At 31.9% G+C, this 20,391-nt stretch overlaps 1 long non-coding RNA gene across 1 annotated transcript in view; it reads right to left on the bottom strand.

The window, feature by feature from the left end:
* Positions 1-20,391, bottom strand: part of LOC141559795 (uncharacterized) — a 378,619-nt gene that overhangs the window by 339,296 nt on the left and 18,932 nt on the right. The gene's annotated exons all lie outside the window — the stretch shown is intronic.

Below are 20,391 nucleotides of genomic sequence, written 5' to 3'. Positions count from 1 at the left end.
ACATATCTAATCTCTACAATACCAATTTCCAGTTTTCCTAACAGTTTTTTTTTTTCATATAATGGATTCTTATCCCAAAAGTTGGTATCTTTGGGTTTGTCAAACACTAGATTGCTATAGTTGTACACTATTTTGTCCTGTGAACCTATCCCGTTCCACTGATCAACTAGTCTATTTCTTAGCCAATACCAAATGGTTTTGGTGACTGTTGCTTTATAATATAGCTTTGGATCAAGTACAGCTAGAACACGTTCATCCGATTTTTTTTTTCATTAATTCCCTTGAAATTCTCGACCTTTTGTTCTTCCATATGAATTTGGATGTTATTTTTTCTAGGTCATTAAAATAGTTTCTTGGGAGTCTGATTGGTATAGAACTAAATAAATAGATTATTTTAGGGTATATTGTCATCTTCATTATATTTGCTCAGCCTATCCAAGAGCACTTAATGTCTTACTGATTATTTAAATCCGACTTTATTTTTGTGGCAAGTGTTTTGTAAATTTGCTCATATAATTCCTGACTTTTCTTTGGTAGATGGATTACTAAATATTTTATACTCTCGACTGTTGTTTTGAATGGAATTTCTCTTTGTATCTCTAGCGGTTGCATTTTGTTGCTGATGTATAAAAATGCTGAGGATTTTATGTGGATTTGTTTTGCATCCAGAAACTTTGCTAAAGTTGTGAATTATTTCTAATAATTTTTATTAGAATCTCTGGGATTCTCTAACTATACTATCATATAATCTGCAAAGAATGATAGTTTGATTTCCTCATTACCTACTCTTATTCTTTTAATCTATTTCTCGACCCTTATTGCCAAGGCTAGCATTTCTAATACAATATTGAATACTAATGGTGATAGTGGACAACCTTGTTCAATCCTGATCTTACCGGTAAAAGTTCCAGTTTATCCCATTACATATGATGCTTACTGATGGTTTTAAATATATGCTCCTGTCTATTTTAAAGAATAGTCCATTTATTCCTATACTCTCAAGAGTTTTTAGTAGGAATGGAGTTGGATTTTGACAAATGCTTTTTCTGCATCTATTGAGATGATCATATGGTTCTTATTAATTTGATTACTAATATGGTCAATTATATTAATATTTTTCCTAATATTAAACCAGCCCTGCATTCCTGGTATAAATCACACTTGGTCATAGTGTATTATCCTGGGGATGATTGTCTGAAGTCTTTTTGCTAATATCTTATTTAAGATTTTAGCATCAATATACATTAAGGAGATTGGTCTATATTTTTCTTTCTCAATTTTCAAACTACCTGGTTTAGGTATCAGTACCATATCTGTGTCTTAATAGGTGTTTGGTAAGACTCCTTTATTCCCCATTTTTTTAATAGTTTAAATAACATTGTTGCTAATTGTTCTTTAATTGTTTGGTAGAATTCACATGTAAATCCATCTGGTCCTGGGGATTTTTTCTTACAGAGTTGATTAAGAGCTTGTTCTATTTCTTTTTCTGAAATGGGACTATTTAAAGAATTTATCTCCTCCTCTGTTAATCTGGGAAGCCTATATTTTTGGAGGTAGTCATACATTTTACTTAAGTTATCAAATTTATTGGCATAAAGTTGGGCAAAGTAACTCCTTATTATTGCTCTAATTCCCTATTCATTGGTGGAAAGATCCCCCTTTTCCTTTGTAAGACTAACTCTTTCCTTTCTTTGATCAGGTTTACCAAAGGTTTATCTATTTTATTGGGGTTTTCATAAAACCAACTCTTAGTTATATTTATTAATTCAATATTTTTTTTTTAATTTTAAAATTGCAAGTTTAGTATTTGGTTGGGTGTTTTTAATTTGGTCTTTGTCTAGCTTTTTAAGTTGCAAGCCAATTCATTGATCTTCTCTTTGTATATTTCATTCAAGTAAGCCTCTAAAGATATAAAATTTCCCCTTATTACTGCTTTAGCTGCATCCCACAAATTTTAGTATGATGTCTCATCATTGTCATTATCTTGGGTGAAATTATTAACTGTTTCTACAATTTGCTGTTTCACCCAATCATTCTTTAAGACGATATCATTTAGTTTCCAATTATTTTTTGGTTTACTTACCCCTAACTTCTTTTTTTATGTAGTTTTTATTGCATTGTGATCTGAGAAGAAAACATTTACTATTTCTGCCTTCCTGTATTTACTTTTGAGATTTTTTATTTCCTAATATATGGTCAATTTTTGTATAGGTTCCATGAACTGCTAAGAAGAAAGTATACTCCTTTTTGTCACCATTCAGTTTTCTCCAAAAATCTATCATACTTAATTTTTCTTGTATTCTATTTCCCTCTATAATTTCTTTCTTATTATTTTGTGGTTCGATTTATCTAATTCTGAGATTGTATGGTTGAGATCTCCCACTATTATAGTTTTGCTGTGTATTTCTTATTGCAACTTTTTTAGCTTCTCCTTTAGGAAGTTAGATGCTATACCACTTGGTGCATATATGTTTAGTATTGATATGGCTTCATTGTCTATGCTACCCTTTAGCAGGATAGTTTCCTTCCTTATCTATTTTAATTAGATCAATTTCTGCTTTTGCTTGATCTGAGATAAGGATGGCCACCCCTGCTTTTTTGACTTCACTTGAAGCATAATAGATTCTGCTCCAGCCTTTTACCTTTACTCTGTAAGTATTTCCATGCTTTAAATGTGTTTCCTGTAAGCAAAATATTGTAGAGTTCTTACTTTTGATCTAGTTTTCTATCCACCTCCATTTAATGGGAGAGTTCATCCCATTCACATTTATAGTTAAAATTACTAATTCTGTATTTCCTGCCATCATTTTATCCCCAGATTATGCTTTTTTTTCCCCCTTGTCCCCCCTGAATCCTTTCCCCAGTATTAAACTTATGGTCCCCACCTGTCTCACACAGCCCTCCCTGTTAGTATCCCTCCCCTCTCCTTTTAAATCCATTCTCCTTTCTTGTACCCTTCCGTTATTACTATTTTCCTTTTTCCTTTTCCTCTCCTCCCTTTTAATGACATGAGAGAGAATTCTCTGAAAAACAAATATGTCAGTTATTAACTCTTTGAGTCTACTCTGATGTAAGATTCACAAAATGTTCCTCCCCCTCTCTAAATTCCCTTAGATATGTAAATTTTTTTTTGCCTATTCCTGATATATATTTTCCCTCTTTTTATTTCCCCTTTTCCCTTTTTCTGATACTATCCCCTTTCCCTTTCTTCATCCCCCCTTTTTTATGTTATATCAGTAAAATCAAATTATACATATGGTCTTTTTTTTTTTTTTAAAGAAAATGAGATAAGATTTATTGAAAGGGCTCCCCATTTCCTGAGTTGGGTGTATAACCTGGAAGACACTCTAGCGTCTTCCAGAAACACTTCCTCATGCTCTGCATCCAACTGTGATTTCCAAGTCTTGTTCATTTAATTTTCAATTATGTTTTAGATCCACAATTGTCTTTCCACCTGCTTGACCATATCCTCACATCAGACTCTCACATATTACTGCAATAAGCAGTCTTTAGTCTAATTAGTCTCTTTATTTCCAGTTCCTTCCATTATCAATGCATTCTTCACACAGCGGCCCAAATAATCTTCCTGTGGAATAGATCTGAATACATCACTTCCCTGCCTCAAAAAACTGTAGCAGCAGCAGCAACAACAACAAACTATAGTGGTTTTCTATTGTTTCTAGCATAAACTTCTCATTCTGGAATTAGAAACTCTCCCTTAGAAGTAGGTATCTTCAACAAAGGGAAGATCTAACCCATATCCAATTGATCAATGATGGACAGAATCAGCTGAAATGAGAGAAGGAACATTGGGAAATGAGTGCAAACTGTTTGCATTTTTGTTGTTTTTCTTCCCAAGTCACTCCCACCTTCTGAACTCACATCTTCCTTAGCAACAACAACAGCAAAAAAAAAAATTCAGTTTTGCACATACATATTGTATCCAGGATATACTATACCATTTTTTCCCTTTTTTATTAAGTTTTATAATTATAACATTTTCTTTGACAGTACATATGCATAGGTAATTTTTTTTTACAACATTATCCCTTGTACTCCTTTCTGTTCTGAGTTTTTCCCTTCCTTCCCTCCACCCCCTCCCCTAGATGACAGACATTCCCATACATATTAAATATCTTATAGTATATCCTAGGTACAACATATATGTGCAGAACCTAATTTTGTTGTTGCTGTTCCAAAGGAAGGACTGCACCTGGAAGGTAAAAATAATCTGGGAAGAGAAACAAAACAAAACAAAACAAAACAAAAACAAAAAAAACAATGCTCACAGTTTACACTCATTTCCCAGTGCTCCCCCTCTGGACACAGCTGACCCTGTCCATCATTGATCAATTGGAATTGGATTAGCTCTTCTCTATCTCGAAGATATCCACTTCCATCAGAACACATCCTCATACAGTATCATTGTTGAAGATACATGTGGTCTTAATTTATATCCACAACAGAAATACAGTTCTCAAGAGTTCCTTTTACTTTTTTCTTCTTCTCTTGAGTCTTGTGGTTGGAGATCAAATTTTTTGTTTAGATCTGGTTTTTTTCTTAGAAACAAATGGAATTCCTGTTTCATTAAGTGTCCATCTTTCTCCATGTAAGAAAATGCTCAGCTTAGATGGATAGTTTATTCTTGATTGCATTCCAAGTTCTTTTGCCTTTCAGGATATCAGATTCTAAGCCCTTCGATCCTTTAATGTAGAGGCAGCCAGATTGTGAGTGACCCTTATAGTGGCACCTCGGTATTTGAATTGTTTTTTTTCCTGGCTGCTTGTAATAATTTTTCCTTAGTCTGATATTTTTGAAGTTTGGCCACAATGTTCAGGGGAGTATTTTTTTAGGGTCTTTTTCAGAAGGTGTTAAATGAATTCTTTCAATGCCTATTTTACCTTCTGGTTTTATTACCTCTTGGCAGTTCTCTTTAATAATTTCCTGTAGAGATCAAACACATTTAAAGCAGGGACACACATACAGAATAAAGATAAAAGGCTGGAGCATTATCTATTATGCTTCAGGTGAAGTCAAAAAAAGCAGGGGTAGCAATCTTTATCTCAGATCAAGCAAAAGCAAAAATTGGTCTAATTAAAAATCTTCCTATAAGGAAGGAAACTATCCTGCTAAAGGGTAGTATAGACAATGAAGCCATATTAATGCTAAACATATATGCACCAAGTGGTATAGCATCTAACTTCCTAAAGGAGAAGCTTAAAAAGTTGCAATAAGAAATACACAGCAAAACTATAATAGTGGGAGATCTCAACCATACAATCTCAGAATTAGATAAATCAAACCACAAAATAATAAGAAAGAAATTACAGAGGGAAATAGAACATTAGAAAAATTAAGTATGATATATCATTGGAGAAAACTGAATGGTGACAGAAAGAAGTATACTTTCTTCTCAGCAGTTCATGGAACCTATATGAAAATTTGCCATATATTAGGACATAAAGATCTCAAAATTAAATGCAGAAAGGCAGAAATAGTAAATGTTTTCTTTTCAGATCACAATGCAATAAAAACTACATTCAACATAAAGTTAGGGGTAAATAGACCAAAAAATAATTGGAGACTAAATAATCTCATCTTAAAGTATGATTGGGTGAAACTGTAAATTATAGACACAATTAATAATTTCACTCAAGATAATGACAATGATGAGACATCATGCCAAAATTTGTGGGATGCTGCTAAAGCAGTTAGGGGAAATTTTAGAGGCTTAAATAAAATAGAGAAAGAGAATATCAATGAATTGGGCTTGCAACTTAAAAAGCTAGAAAAAGACCAAATTAAAACCCTCCAATCAAATACTAAACTTAAAATTCTAAAATTAAAAGGAAAAATTAAAAATACTGAAAGTAAAACAAATTTATTGAACTAATAAATAAAACTAAGTGTTGGTTTTATAAAAAAACAATAAAATAGATAAACTTTAGTAAATCTTGTAATAAAAAGGAAATTGGAAAATCAAATTGTTAGTCTTAAAAATGAAAAAAGGGATAACTTTCCACTGATGAAGAGGAAATTAGAGCAATAATAAGGAGTTACTTTGCCCAAATTTATGCCAATAAATTTGATAACTTGAATGAAATGGATGACTACCTCCAAAAATATAGGCTTCCTAGATCAACAGAGGAGGAGGTAAACTGTTTAAATATCCAATTTCAGAGAAAAAGAAATAGAACAAGCTATTTATCAGCTCCCTAAGAAAAAAATCTCCAGGACCAGATGGATTTACATATACATTCTATGAAATATGACTCTAATTTATAAGAAATCAAGCCATTCTCCAATTGATAAATGGTCAAAGGATGTAAACAGACAATTCTCAGATGAAGAAATCGAAACTATTTCTAGCCAAATGAAAAGATTTTTCAAGTCGTTATTAATCAGAGAAGTACAAAGTAAGACAACTCTGAGATACTACTACACACCTGTCATATTGGCTAGAATGACAGGGTAAGATAATACAGAATATTGGAGGGGATGTGGGAAAAATTGGACACTTGATTACATTGTTGGTGGAATTGTGAATACATCCAGCCATTCGGTAGAGCAATTTCGTACTATGCTCAAAGAGTTATCAAACTGTACATATCCTTTGATCCAGCAGCATTACTACTGGGCTTATATCCCAAAGAGATTTTAAAGAAGGGAAAGGGACCTGTATGTGCAAGAATGTTTGTGGCAGCCCTCTTTGTAGTGGCCAGAAACTGGAAACTTAATGGATGCCTATAAATTGGACAATGGTTGAATAAATTGTGGTATATGAATATTATGGAATATTATTGTTCTGTAAGAAATGACCAAGACCATGATTACAGAAAACCTGGAGAGACTTACATGAACTGATGCTGAGTGTAATGAGCAGAACCAGGAGATCTTCATATACTTCAACACTACTACTATATGATGATCAATTCTGATGGACGAGGCCCTCTCCAACAATGAGATGAGCCAAATCAGCTCCAATAGAGCAGTAATGAACTAAACCAGCTACACCCAGCAAAAGAACTCTAGGAGTTAACTATGGACCACTACATAGATTTCCCAATCCCTATTTTTTGTCTGCCTACATTTTTTTCTTCCTTCACAGGCTAATTGTACACTGTTTCAAAGGCTGATTCTTTTTGTACAGCAAAATAACCATTTGGATATGTATACATATATTGTATTTAACTTATACTTTAATATATTTAACATGTATTGGTCAACCTACCATCTGGGGGAACGGGTGGGGGGAAGGAGGGGAAAAGTTGAAACAAAAGGTTTTGCAATTGTCAATGCTGGAAAATTACCTAGGCATAATTTTTTGGTAAAAAAAAAAAAAAAAAAAAAAAAAAAAAAACAAACAAACAAACAAACAAAAAACCTCAGTAGTTTGAAAACAGTTGACTTACTTGGCAAATACAGAAAAAAATAGCAACCAAGAGAAATACTTATTTGTAACATAACCTTATTTGTAAAATCTCAAAGTATGTTAGATGATTAAAAACACTGATTATTGTTGGTGTAAATACAACAACAACAACAACAACAACAAGATATGCCACAGAAAATGACAGCAGGAAGGACTTGAGACTTTGGGCATGATTTACTAGCAACTCAAGCTTGTTCTTCCCAATAGCTGCTAAAAATAAATAAAAGGAATGAGAACCCTATCAGTGATAACTATTATGGGATAGAGAAAACAGGGTTCAAATTAAGAGGACATTAAAGGGGCTAAAACATGTCACTCTTTTTTTTTCAATAAGAGCAGTTAAATTGTCTCAAACACTCACTCCCACCTCAACTCACAAACACACAAACACAAAGAAGATTTCTTAGAACTTTAAAAATAGAATAAGAGTGATGGAGGAAAATTAGAAAAAAAAATTAAGAGCAATTGAAAAAAGTTATGGAAAATACAAATGCTTCAGGCCACTTTCAATTATTTTATGACAATGAGAGCTACCTGCACCTAGAGAGAGAAGTATGGAAACTGCATATGAAACACAATGCAATATCTTCACTTTTTTTTTGTTTGTTTGTATTTTGCTTTCTTTCTCATTTTTCTTTCTTCATCTATTTTTTTTTTTCTTGTGCAGCATGATAATTGTGGATAGGAATATGGTGAGAAAAATAGAAAGGGGAAAAATAAACAACAAGTAAGTATACCTTAGATTGTGAATTGGCTGATTTTACCCATAAAATATAAACAGATTGTAAATTAAAATTTTGAATTCCACAATATGTTACATTTTGGGGAATATTATAAAAATGAGAGCTTCACACAAATATTCAAAGCAGACTTTATTATATATAAAAACAGTAGCTAGCAATGAAGATCTCAGACAAAATTAAGATAGACTTAATCAAAAAAGAAAAAGAGTGAAACTACTTATGTTAGCCATATTAATCAATATTGTTTCAGAGTATTTAAAATAACTATGCAGTATAAGGTTGAAATAATATGTTGGCACAAGAAATGATGAATTGGCAGAGTTATAAAAATATGGAAAGCTTTGTTCATAAAGGAGGAAATTATTCATCTTCCGAGAAAAAGAGAACAAATACAAAAAGCATAGTTTTACAAAGATATATTTAATGTGCATGTGTATATAAGTTTATGATTATGATAATATATGATTATATATTATGTATTTGTATATTTCTGTGTGAATGTATGCTTATGCTTCATTACAACCTTCTTGGGGAGAAGGATAAGATAATGTAAAAAGTAAACAGAAGAGAAGAAAACCTCAAGGAAACAAAGATGCATAGCTCTGAACACATGTAATGCTTATTATATAGGCTTTCTTGAAATGGAAATTTGTTTCTTTTTATTTTGAATCTTGTCTTATGTTCTACAGTGTACATGACCATATTCTTTCCCCACTTTTTATTTCATATTTGAATATGAAATTTAAAAAATGGAGAATAATCATTTGAGACAGAATAGAACCAATTAATGCTAGCACCATATCTTGCTTCTTATTAATTCATATTGATTTTTAAAGGCATTGTTGAAGAGGTAGCTTTTCAGGAGAAGCTGAAGAAAATAATTTAAATTAGTACAATACTTTTTTTTATTTTCTATAGTATTGTATTTTTTCAAACACCTGCAAATATATTTTTCAACAACCATTTCTACAAGATTTTGTGTTCCAAATTTCTCCTTCTCTCTCCCTTACTTACTCCCTCCACAAAACAACAAGGAATCTGGTATAGGTTAAATATGTGCAGTTCTTTTAAACATATTTCCATAGTTGTCTTGCTGTGGAAGAAAAATCGGACCAAAAGAAAAAAAATAAGAAAGAAAATAAACAAATAAAAGAGGTGATAATAGTGTGCTTTGATACACATTCAGTCTCTATAGATTTCTCTCTGAAAGTACATGATATTTTCCTTCCCAATTCTATTGCAATTTTCTTGAATCACCATTTTGTTGTTCATCATTCCACAATCTTCTTGTTACTGTAGGATAGTATTTTTGATGGAAAAGCAAAAAAATCTATGCAAATCCCGGTAAGTAGCTAGAGCAAATCTATTACTCCCATTTTACAGAAGAAAAATCTGAGTTTGGAGTATATGGGTGACATACTTGTTTACGTGTTCACATGGATAGAAAGCGCTAGACCCAGGACTTGAACATAATTTCATATGAAAAGAGGTCAATTGTAGCTAGAGGACCATCTTGACAGATGGCACATTTTGAGACTGGCTCAGGGGTAGAAAAAAGAATAACGGGTATAACATTTCAGTAAGTATGTCTGAGATGAATTGAAGAAGTATATCAAGTCTAGGAAGAAATAAAATATTCTATTACGTTCAGAACCACAGCTTGCATATGATCTTTAAAGAATAAGAAGACTATGAAGATGAGCAATAATTAAGGATGTGCATAAGGATTTATATATGTACATAAGGATTGTGCATAAAATCTTCTATTAGCATCTGATAATTTGGGCAAATGTTGGGCAAATTCACAGGAACTGTTGTAATACATTGGAGCCACCTGACAGTGGTTGCTGGAGATCCAACCCAAACTGCAGAATGGAGCTCCTCTTGTGAGAGGATGATACAAGGAGACTGAGAGGCAGTTGCTGTTCTCTGATCTCCTGACTGAAAGGCCATTGCATCATCTAACCTCTGTCTTCTTCTTCCAATTTATCTCATTCCCAGCCCGCAACACCTGTGTCAGCAAAAACTGCCCTGCAACTCCTTCAGATGTTATGATCCACAGCTGTGGAGACTCTCAAAGAATAGACCTATCCCTTAACAGGCAAAAATTAATTTTTATTCAACTATCTTCAACAAATATTTAAGTATAAGATTAGTGATCAAAGAGACAGGCATGTCTTGGGGAAAACACAGATAAATATTGTTCCTGCCCTCTACAAACTTCCAAATAGAACAAATAAACCTCTCAAGATAATTTGAGAAGAAAAAAAAAAAAAAAAAAAACTCAACACCTGGGAGGAATGAATTGAGGAAACCTAGACAGGCTAGTTGAAACCTGAGTAGAGTCTTAAAGAAAAAAAAAAAAAAGAAAGAAAAGAAAAACAAAACAAAACAAAACAAACAAGCAAACAAACAAAAAAACAGATGTAACATTGAAAATGTTAACAAAAATCTAAAATCTATTAATAAAAATACAGTAAATATAATAAAGAATGAGATGCTCTGAAACCCAAAGACCTCAGCTTTGGGGATAAGAATTCACTATTTGACAAAAATTGTTGGGAAAATTGAAAACTAGTAGGAGAGAAACTAGGCATTAACCCACGCCTAACGCCATATACCAAGATAAGGTTGAAATGGGTTCATAATCTAGACATAAAGACTGATAAATAAATTAGAAGAATATAGGATAGTCTACCTCTCAGATCTGTGGAGGAGGAAGGAATTTGTGACCAAAGAAGAACTGCAGATCATTATTGACCACAAAATAGATAATTTTCTTTATATTAAGTTAAAAAGATTTTGTACAAACAAAATTAATTCATACAAGATTAGAAGGGAAGTAATCAACTGGGAAATATTTTTATGTTCAAAGGTTCTGATAAAGCCTCATATCTAAAATATATAAAGAATTGACTCAAATTTGTAAGAATTTAAGCCATTCTCCAATTGATAAATGGTCAAGGAATATAAATAGACAATTCTCAGATGAAAAAATTGAAACAATTTCTAGTCAAATGAAAAGGTGCTTCAAATTACTATTGATCAGAGAAATATGAGATACCACTACACATCTCTCAGATTGGCTGAGATGACAGAAAAAGATAATGACAAATGCTGGAGGGGATGTGGGAAAACTGGGACACTGATATATTATTAGTAGAACTGTGAATAGATCAAAACATTCTGGAGAGCAATTTGGAACTATGCTCAAAAAGGCATCAAATTGTGCATACCCTTTGATCTGTCTGTGTTTCTTCTGGGCTTATATCCCAAAAAGTTTTTTAATGAGGAAATGGGACTCACATGTGCAAAAATGTTTATGGTGGCCCTTTTTGTATTGGCAAGGAACTGGAAACTAAGTGGATGTCCATCACTTGGAAAATGACTGATTAAGTTATGTAATGTGATTGTTATGGAATATTATTGTTCTGTAAGAAACCATCAGCAAGATGATCCCAAAGAGGCCTGGAAAGACTTACATGAACAGATGCTAAGTGAAATGAGCAGAACTAAGAGATAACTACATGGCAACAACAAGATTATACAATGATCAGTTCTGATGGATGTTCTCTTCAACAATAAGGTGATCCAGGCCAGTTACAATGATCTTGTGATGAAGAAAGCCATCCAAACTCAGAGAGAGGACTGTGGGAACTGATTGTGGTTTACAACACAGTATATTCACTTTTTTGTTGTTTGCTTGCATTTTATTTTCTTTTTCATTTTTTTTGTTTGATTTAATTTTTCTTTTGCAGCAAGATAACTGTTTAAATATGTACACATATATTGTACGTAACATATTTCTACAATGTTTACCATATGTTGGACTACTTGTCATCTAGGGGAAGGGATGGGGGAAGGAGGGAAATTGAAACACAAGGTTTTCCAAGGGTTAATGTTGAAGAATTATCCACACATATGTTTTGAAAAATAAAAAATAAACTTTAATAAAGAATTAAAATGGAATGCTTTTATTCTATGCTGCTTTTAACCAGACCAAACCTAATACTATTATATTTAGTTATTAAATTTAAAGAAGCCAACTTTTTTCTAGTATATGTAATTATTTTTAATGCATATTATGAATCATGTTAGAGAGAAAAATCAGAGCAAAAGGAAAAAACATGGGAGAGATTTTTAAAACAGAAAAAAATAACCTGAGCATAGGATGAGTTGATTTACATTAAGTCTCCATAGTTTTTGTTTGTTTGTTTATTTGTTTTTTGTTTTTGTTTTTGTTTTTCTGGATACAGATTATGTTTGGATTGTTTTGGATCTCTGAAACATTGAAAAGAACTTAGTTTTTCACAGTAGATCATTACGCATTCTTTCTGTTATTGTGTACAATGTATTCCTGGATCTCATTGTTTCTTTCCACATAAATTCATGTGAATCTTGTTCAACAAAAGCTTGCTCATCGTTTTTATAGAACAATAATATTCCTTATCTTTACATACCACAATTTGTTCAGCCATTCCTCAATTGATGGCCATCTGCTAATTTTCCAGTTCTTTGCTACATGAAAAGAGCCACTACACACATTTATGCACATGTGGGTCCTTTTCCCTCCTTTAAGATTCTTTGAGGATGAAAATACAGTAAAGGGACTGCTGGGTCAAAGAGTAGGAACAGTTTTATAAGCCTTTGGGCATATTTCCAAATTGCTCTCCAGAGTGATCCACATCCCCTTCAACATTTATCATTATCTTTTCCCATCATCTTGTCCAATCTGAGAAGTGTGAGATTTGGAGCAATAGTGAGTTGGAGCAATTTTTCGTGTACCTATAGCTGGCTTTAATTTGAACATCTGGAAACTTTTCGGACTAGGGTAAAGTCAGGTAACTGCCAGAGTTTTCCCAGTTTCCCTAGAAAACCAAATAAAATCAAGCCTTCAAACAGAGTCTGATGGAATGAAACTTCTCTACAGCTCAAGATAGACTGGAAAAACTTCAAAAAAGGTCAGTCTCACTAGGATGAAAAGTGTGTTTAGGCCATCTCAGATATACTCTGGAAAAATTGGTGAGAGGTTCTTAATCACAGCAAATCAGCAACTAAGACCCTCAATCTTGGCTCAGCAGGAGGGCACAGCAGGGGATCAGCCTCCAGTTCCAGCTCTGAAAACAAACTGTTGGAAGCCAGGCTGTTTCCTGAAAAGAGAAAAAGAGAAGCAAAGCTATCCCCTAAAAACACAAGAGAGCACTGTGCTCAAAGGCAAGGTTCAGAGCTGCGCAGGAAGCTTGGGACAACGCCCCCTTTACTCCAGAAACAGTGCTCAGCCTTTAAAGTTAAAAAAAAAAAAAAAAAAAGGAAATACCAAAAGAAAAGGAAAAGAAATGAGCAAGAAAAAGGAAAAAAAAAAAAACAAAACAAAACCTTGACCATAGAAAGCTACTATGGTGACAAGACAGACCAAAACAAAAACTCTGATGAGAATATAATATTCCGTGAAGAAATCTCAAATAATGGTATGAACTTGTCTCAAGCCCAAAAAGACTTCTTGGAAGCACAGATAAAATACTTTTAAAAAACAAATAAGAGAGCTAGAAGAAAAAAAATGAGAAAGGAAATGTGAAGTATACATGAGAGAGTCAATATCTTGGAAAAGGAAAGAAAAAAAAAATTGTCTGAAGACTCCTTAAACAGTAGAATTAACCAAATAGAAAAAAAATATATATATATATAAAAGCTAAATGAACAAATTCACATATTAAAAACTAGAACAAGGCAAATGGGAGCCTATGACTTTGTGAGGCAGCAAGAAACAATCAAACTAAAAAGAATGAAATAATGGAAGAAAATATGAAATAAAATCTGTAAAAAACAGAAGATATGGAAAATTGATAATTTCAATTATTGGCATATCTGAAGAACATGACCAAAGAGAGAGAGAGAGAGAGAGCGCACCTGGACAGCATTCTACTAGAGATCATTAAGTAAAATTGCCCCAATATTCTAGAAATAGATGGTAAAGTAATGATTGAAAGAATCCATTAACCTCTGGAAAGAGATGCCACAAGGAAAAACTCAAGAAATATTGTTTGTGATTCTCTAAAACTATAATCTCAAGGAAAAATACTGCAATATGCCAGAATTACTCAGAATCTTAGTTAAAGAATCAGAGGGTCTGGAACATCATATTCTTATAGGTAAAGGACCTGGGGTTACATCAAGAATTAACTCCCCAATGAGACTCAGCATCAACTTTCAGGGAGCAGGTGTAGCTTCAATGACATAAGAGACATTCAATCATATCTGTTGAAAAAAAAAAAAACAACAAGCAAACAAAATTAAACAAAACATTTACTTTATAGGACTCATGAAACAAATAAAAAGGTAAACAGTGGAAATATACATTATTTAAAGGTTAAACTGTTTACTTCCTTAGATGGGAAAATGATATCTATAATTCTTTAGAACTGCATCTTCCACTGGAGCAGCAGAGGGGGATATCAGATGGACTGAAGATGTGGTTGTGAATGGACTCATGTTATAACATCAAAGAAATAGATATTAAGTTGTAGAAAAACGACTGCACTGGAAAAAGAGAGAAAGCAAGCTATAATAAGAAAATTAGTTAACATGAAGTGTTGAAAAAGACCTGTTTCAATAGAGGGGAAAAAAGGGAACGGGATGTACATTGTTTGAAGCTTGATTTCATCTGTTTTGATTCTAAGAGGGGATAACTTAATCTTTCAGTTGGGTATAAAAATTTGTCTAAATCTATAAAGAAGTATGATGAGAAAGTCTATAAAGAAGTATGATGAGAAAGAGGGGAAAAGGAAGGATAGGAATGAAGAGAGGGCAAAAAGACTAGGGAAATATGAGAGAAAAGAGGAAGGTTTCAATAACAGATAAGGTAGAGGGTAGGATGGGTAAAAATACTAGTAAAAGAAAGAGGATGTGTGATAAGAGATGAAGTACTGGGAGGGGTGAGTTAACAAAACACTGAATTGAGGACAGAGTGGAAAGAGAGAAAAAGTATATCTGGGGGAGAAAAAAGGATAGAGAGACATACAGAGTTAGCAACAATAACTTTGTAATGTGAATGGTATGAATTCTCCCAAAAAAGAAAAAAAAAAGCAGAATGAATTATAAAAGAGAATTTTACAATATTTTGTTGACAAGAAACACATTTGACACCCATAGACAGGGAGTAAAGGAAAATGATTGGAACAGAAATTGCTAAAGCTATGGATTGTTTGCAACAGGTTTTTGAATAATTTTCTAGGAGAATCCTAGAATATTATTATGTCATTTGCCAAAAGTGATGGTTTTATTTCTTTATTGCCTATTATAATTCCTCTACTTTCTTTTTTTTTTTTTCTTATTGCTAAAGTCATCATTTTAAATATAATGGTGAACAATAGAGATGATAATGGACATCTTAGTTCCATTCCTCTTCTTACTGAAAACAGCTTTTCTTATATTTCACATATGATGCTTGCTGAAGGTTTTAGATAGATATTGCTTATTATTTTAAGGAAAGCTCCTTTTATCCCTATGCTCTCTAATATTTTTAATGTAAATAGGTGCTATATTTTGTCAAAAGTTTTTTTTTTTTGTTTTTTTGTTTCCTGACCCTATTTCAATAATCATATGATTTTTGTTAGTTTGGTTATTGATATAGTCAAGTATATTAATAGTTTTGCTAATATTGAACACCCTGTAATCCTAGTATAAATCCGACTTGGTCATGGTGTATTATCCTGGAGATAACTTGCTGTAATCTCTTTGGATAATATTTTATTTGAGATTTTTGCTTCAATATTCATTAGGAAAATTGGTCAATAATTTTTTTTCTCTGTTTTGACCCTACCTGGTTTAGGTATCAGCACCATGATGTATCTTCAAAGGAATTTGGCAGGATACCTTTTTTCCATGTTTTCCAAATAGCTTGCATAACATTAGAATTTAGTTTTTCTTTGAATTTTTGGTTGAATTCATGTGTAAATCCATCTGGCTCTGGAAATTTTTCCTTAGGGGTGGTTGATTGATAGCTTGTTCAATTTATTTTTTTTCTAAAATGAGATTATTTAAGTATTTTATTTCCTCTTGTGTTAATCTGGACAATCTATATTTTTGTAAGTATTCCTCCATTTCACTTACATAAACAGATTTAATGTCATATTTTTGGACAAAAGAACTACTAATTATTGCTATAATTTCCTCTTCATTGGTGGAAAGTTCTCACTTTTTATTTTTAATACTAACAACATGATTTTCTTCTTTCTTTTTTTCTCATCAAATTAAATAAACATTTATCTATTTTGTTAATTTTTTTTCATAAAACCAACTCGATATACTTTACTAACTCAATAGTGTTCTTTCACTTTTATTAATTTCCCTTTTATTTTCAGAATTTCAAATTTGGTATTTAATTGGGAAGTTTAATTTGTTATTTTTCTATCTTTTTTAGTTGCATACCCAATTTGTTGATCTTTTCTTTCTCTATTTTATACTACAAGGAATTGTTGAGAAAAATTGTCCTTATGTGTTAGAACACAAAGAGAAGTAGAAATAGAATAAATATACTGATTACCACCTGAAAGAGGTTCTACAGGAAAAAAAACTACAAGAACATCATTGCCAAATACTGAAACTACAAAATCAAGGAGACAGTATAGCAAATAACATAATCAATTCAATTCAAATATTGCAGAAACAAAATAAAATCATACAAAACTTAACAATGGCTACATTAAAAGATCACATGTATTGGAACAGTATGTATTAAAAGAAAGAATTAGGGCTATGGTTAAAAATGTCATACCCAACTATAGTGTTCTCAGTGGTTTTCTGGAGATCTTTGAGCAGCCTTCTTTTCAAGTCAGAGTAATCACCACAAGAATAGCCAGGTGTTAAAGTCCTAATCCTTTATTATCTCCCTTCACAATCTAGTTTCCTTGACTGAGGCCTGGGTTAGCTTTCTTAGAGGCTTTCTAGATTCTTGATTTCAGTGGAGAAACTAAGGAGGAGAGCCTTGCCACCACAGGATGTGAGATGGGATAAATTAATCTGGCTCCCCTTCCAAGTCTGTGTCTGGCTCTTTTGAGTCTCTCTGAGCCTTTCTGAGTCTGCCTCTTGCTCTCTCTCTGGCTGAGTTTGTCGCAGTTTTATATGCTCTATTTTGAGTATAAACTGATCATTATGGCACTAGGAAACCATTATTTATTGTGAGATTAAACCAATCATACTGAACTTGGAGAACTATTAATCACCATGCTAAACTAGATAACCATTGTCTCATCAATTCCACTGAATTAGCACCTTATAAGAATCCTTGTTTTAAGTACAGAGTTCTGGCCCATAACACCCAGCAAAGTTAAACATAATATTGAATGACAACAGAAACAGTAATAAAAATTAGATATTCAGTGAATTGCCAGACTTTCAGAATTTTGTTACACAAAGACCTGAAATTTACAGAAAATTGGACATATAAGATTCAATTAGAAATGTAAAGTTAATACCAAAACCTAATTATTGGGTATACAATAAGGACAGATTGTTTATGTTTTATATGTAGCGATATAAGTCATATTTCTAAGATTGTCTTTAGTAATTGAGTAATTCAAAAGAAAGATTGGAGTACATCCCAATGTCATGCGATTTAAAAAAAAAAAAAATATATATATATATATGTATATATATATATATATATGAAATGGTAAAAAAAAGTATTAGTCTATGCAAAAAATGTAATAGAAGAAGAACTGACACACAGGAATTAGATGGATGAATAATATTGGTAGTCCTGGAATATTACTCCCATCAGGAATCCAAAGAAACAATATATAGATATCTAGGTAGGTAGAAAAGTATTCTATATTTAAAAAAAAATTAGAAGGGGATGGAATAGGATAAGGGTGGATATCAAGAGGTATAGATTAACTGGAAAAGGAGGAAAATAACTTTAAAGAATGAGGGAAGAGAATAAGGGGGGTTTACCCAAGGGATTTGATTAAGTATTAGCAAGGTAAATTGAAGCAGATAAAAAGTAAAACAGGGAATAAAGCAAGGATAGGAAATGAGAGATCCACTCAAACATAATAATAATGATCAACAGTAGAATTTATTAGAAAAAAGAAAAGTGTAGTATTTATTGATTTAAGACAAAGTTAAAACTGAAATAGATTTAACCAAAAGAGAAAAGTGGGAAACTACACTATATATAAGCCGTATTAATTCAATATTGTTTTAGATTATTTAAAATAACTAGATAATATAAGGTTGTAATACTGCTGTGATATAGGAAGTCATAAGTTGGTGGATTTGGAAAATATATGGAAATACTTGGATTTATGAAAACTGATATTATCCATCCTTTAGAGAAACAGAGGATAAACAAACATATTATGACCTTACATAGATGTATATGAATGTATATGTGCATGTGATTTTATATGTGTGGGCATGAGTGTGTATCCTCACTTATTTATAACATTTTTGGCAGAGGAAAGAGGAAAAAAGAAACTAAAGAATAAAATAAAATAAATAGTGCTACTAAAGGACAAAAGAAAACCTACGCAAGTAAAGATGGACAGCTCTGAACACAATATGAAATATCTATTATACAAGCATTCTTTAAATGGAAATTTATTCTAATATTTTTTAATCCTTTCATGTTTTGCTATGCACATGATAATGTTTTTTTTTTTCTTTTTCTATTTTGCATTTGTTTTAATAAATAAATAAGAAATGTGACAAAATGTGTGTGCTCTCATTATATGTGTTAAAGGACATATTATTAAAATACCATGAATTTACTCCAATAATTAAAAAATAAATTATTCAGGTAAAGAAAGATATTACATATTAGCCATTTTAAGTGTGGAAGATTACAAACTATCATCTTTGACAATAAAATTTTTATTTTGTATGAGTTAATTTTTCCACAATTGTATTATATTTCATTTGCTGAAGGCCTATAAAAATTTAGTTAGGCTTTAAAGAATGCCCTACTGTGCTCTCTGTTGCCTGACTTAATGCTATGTTTCTAGGCTTACTTCTCATTTACCTTTCTTTATTATATGTCTCTATCAAACTGACTAATCTGTTTTAGTCTTGCCTTTCTCTTCTTTCAAAATTTTGTAGGCACCATCCATTATTTTTTGTATGATCCCTTCATCATAATCTCTGTGTACTGAAGTCCTTCCTGATTTTGTTCAAATCTCTTTACATTATATACAAAGAACAATACATATGTAATTTCCCTATGTGGAGTTTTGTAGATACCCAAATGGAAGGAAGTCCTTAAAATCACAATATTATATTTTACCTATCCAAAATAATTTGTTAGATTGAAAAGTACTCTGTATTTGGAAACAGAAGATTAAGATTTGAATTTTACTTCTATCATTTATTACTTATGTGAACTTGGAGGATATCACAAATTTTCCAAGTTTCATTTTTTCTCAAGTATAAAATGAGGGTTTCATGGGAGGGCCTGCAAGATTTCTTCCAGTTATTAATTTATGGCCCTACATTTGAATGAATAATCTATTGCATTTATTCCATTAGAACACAAATCTATGAAATTCTGTATACAAGGACAAGCTTGATCCAAAGTTAAATAAGATAAGGAGACGAAAGTTTCCTTATTGTAAATAAAAAATTTGCAAATATTTTAACAACATTCAACTTTCATGGGAAATTAAAATCTAAAATTCCATTTAAGATATATTTCACAAATGATGTATATGATGACAAATATGGAATTCTATAATCTGAAAAAAATTAAAACTGAAAGTTACCAAAAAAAGAGAGATGCATATGGTGGTTATGAGAATGCCTCGCAACATCAATTAAAGAATATGCATTAAAATGTAAGCATGGATATCATATACATATGTACACAAAAAACATATGTATGTTTGTCTGCATATATGTATATATATATATAATTAGATATACATTTTGTGTGCATGTATAGAATAAATAAGAATATAATGAATCCAAATAAATAGAATTTACCAAAGAAAAGTATTAGAAAGAGATGTCACTAGTAGTTGAGTGTATCAAGGAAACATTTCAAACAGGAAATGATTTATAAACTACATCTCTAACTATGAGAGGAATTCTGAGAAGTGGAGATAGTAAATCCTTCAACAGGGGGAAGGCTAGATTAAAGGCTTATGAATACCACAGGTAGGCTAGAAATCTACATATAGTTGGAGAGTAAATGTTAGGTGAGGCCCATAGAACAGTTCAGGG

This window comes from Sminthopsis crassicaudata, chromosome 3, assembly GCF_048593235.1.
Source record: "Sminthopsis crassicaudata isolate SCR6 chromosome 3, ASM4859323v1, whole genome shotgun sequence".
Lineage (NCBI taxonomy): Eukaryota > Metazoa > Chordata > Mammalia > Dasyuromorphia > Dasyuridae > Sminthopsis > Sminthopsis crassicaudata.
This window is presented reverse-complemented; position numbering and strand designations above follow the sequence as displayed.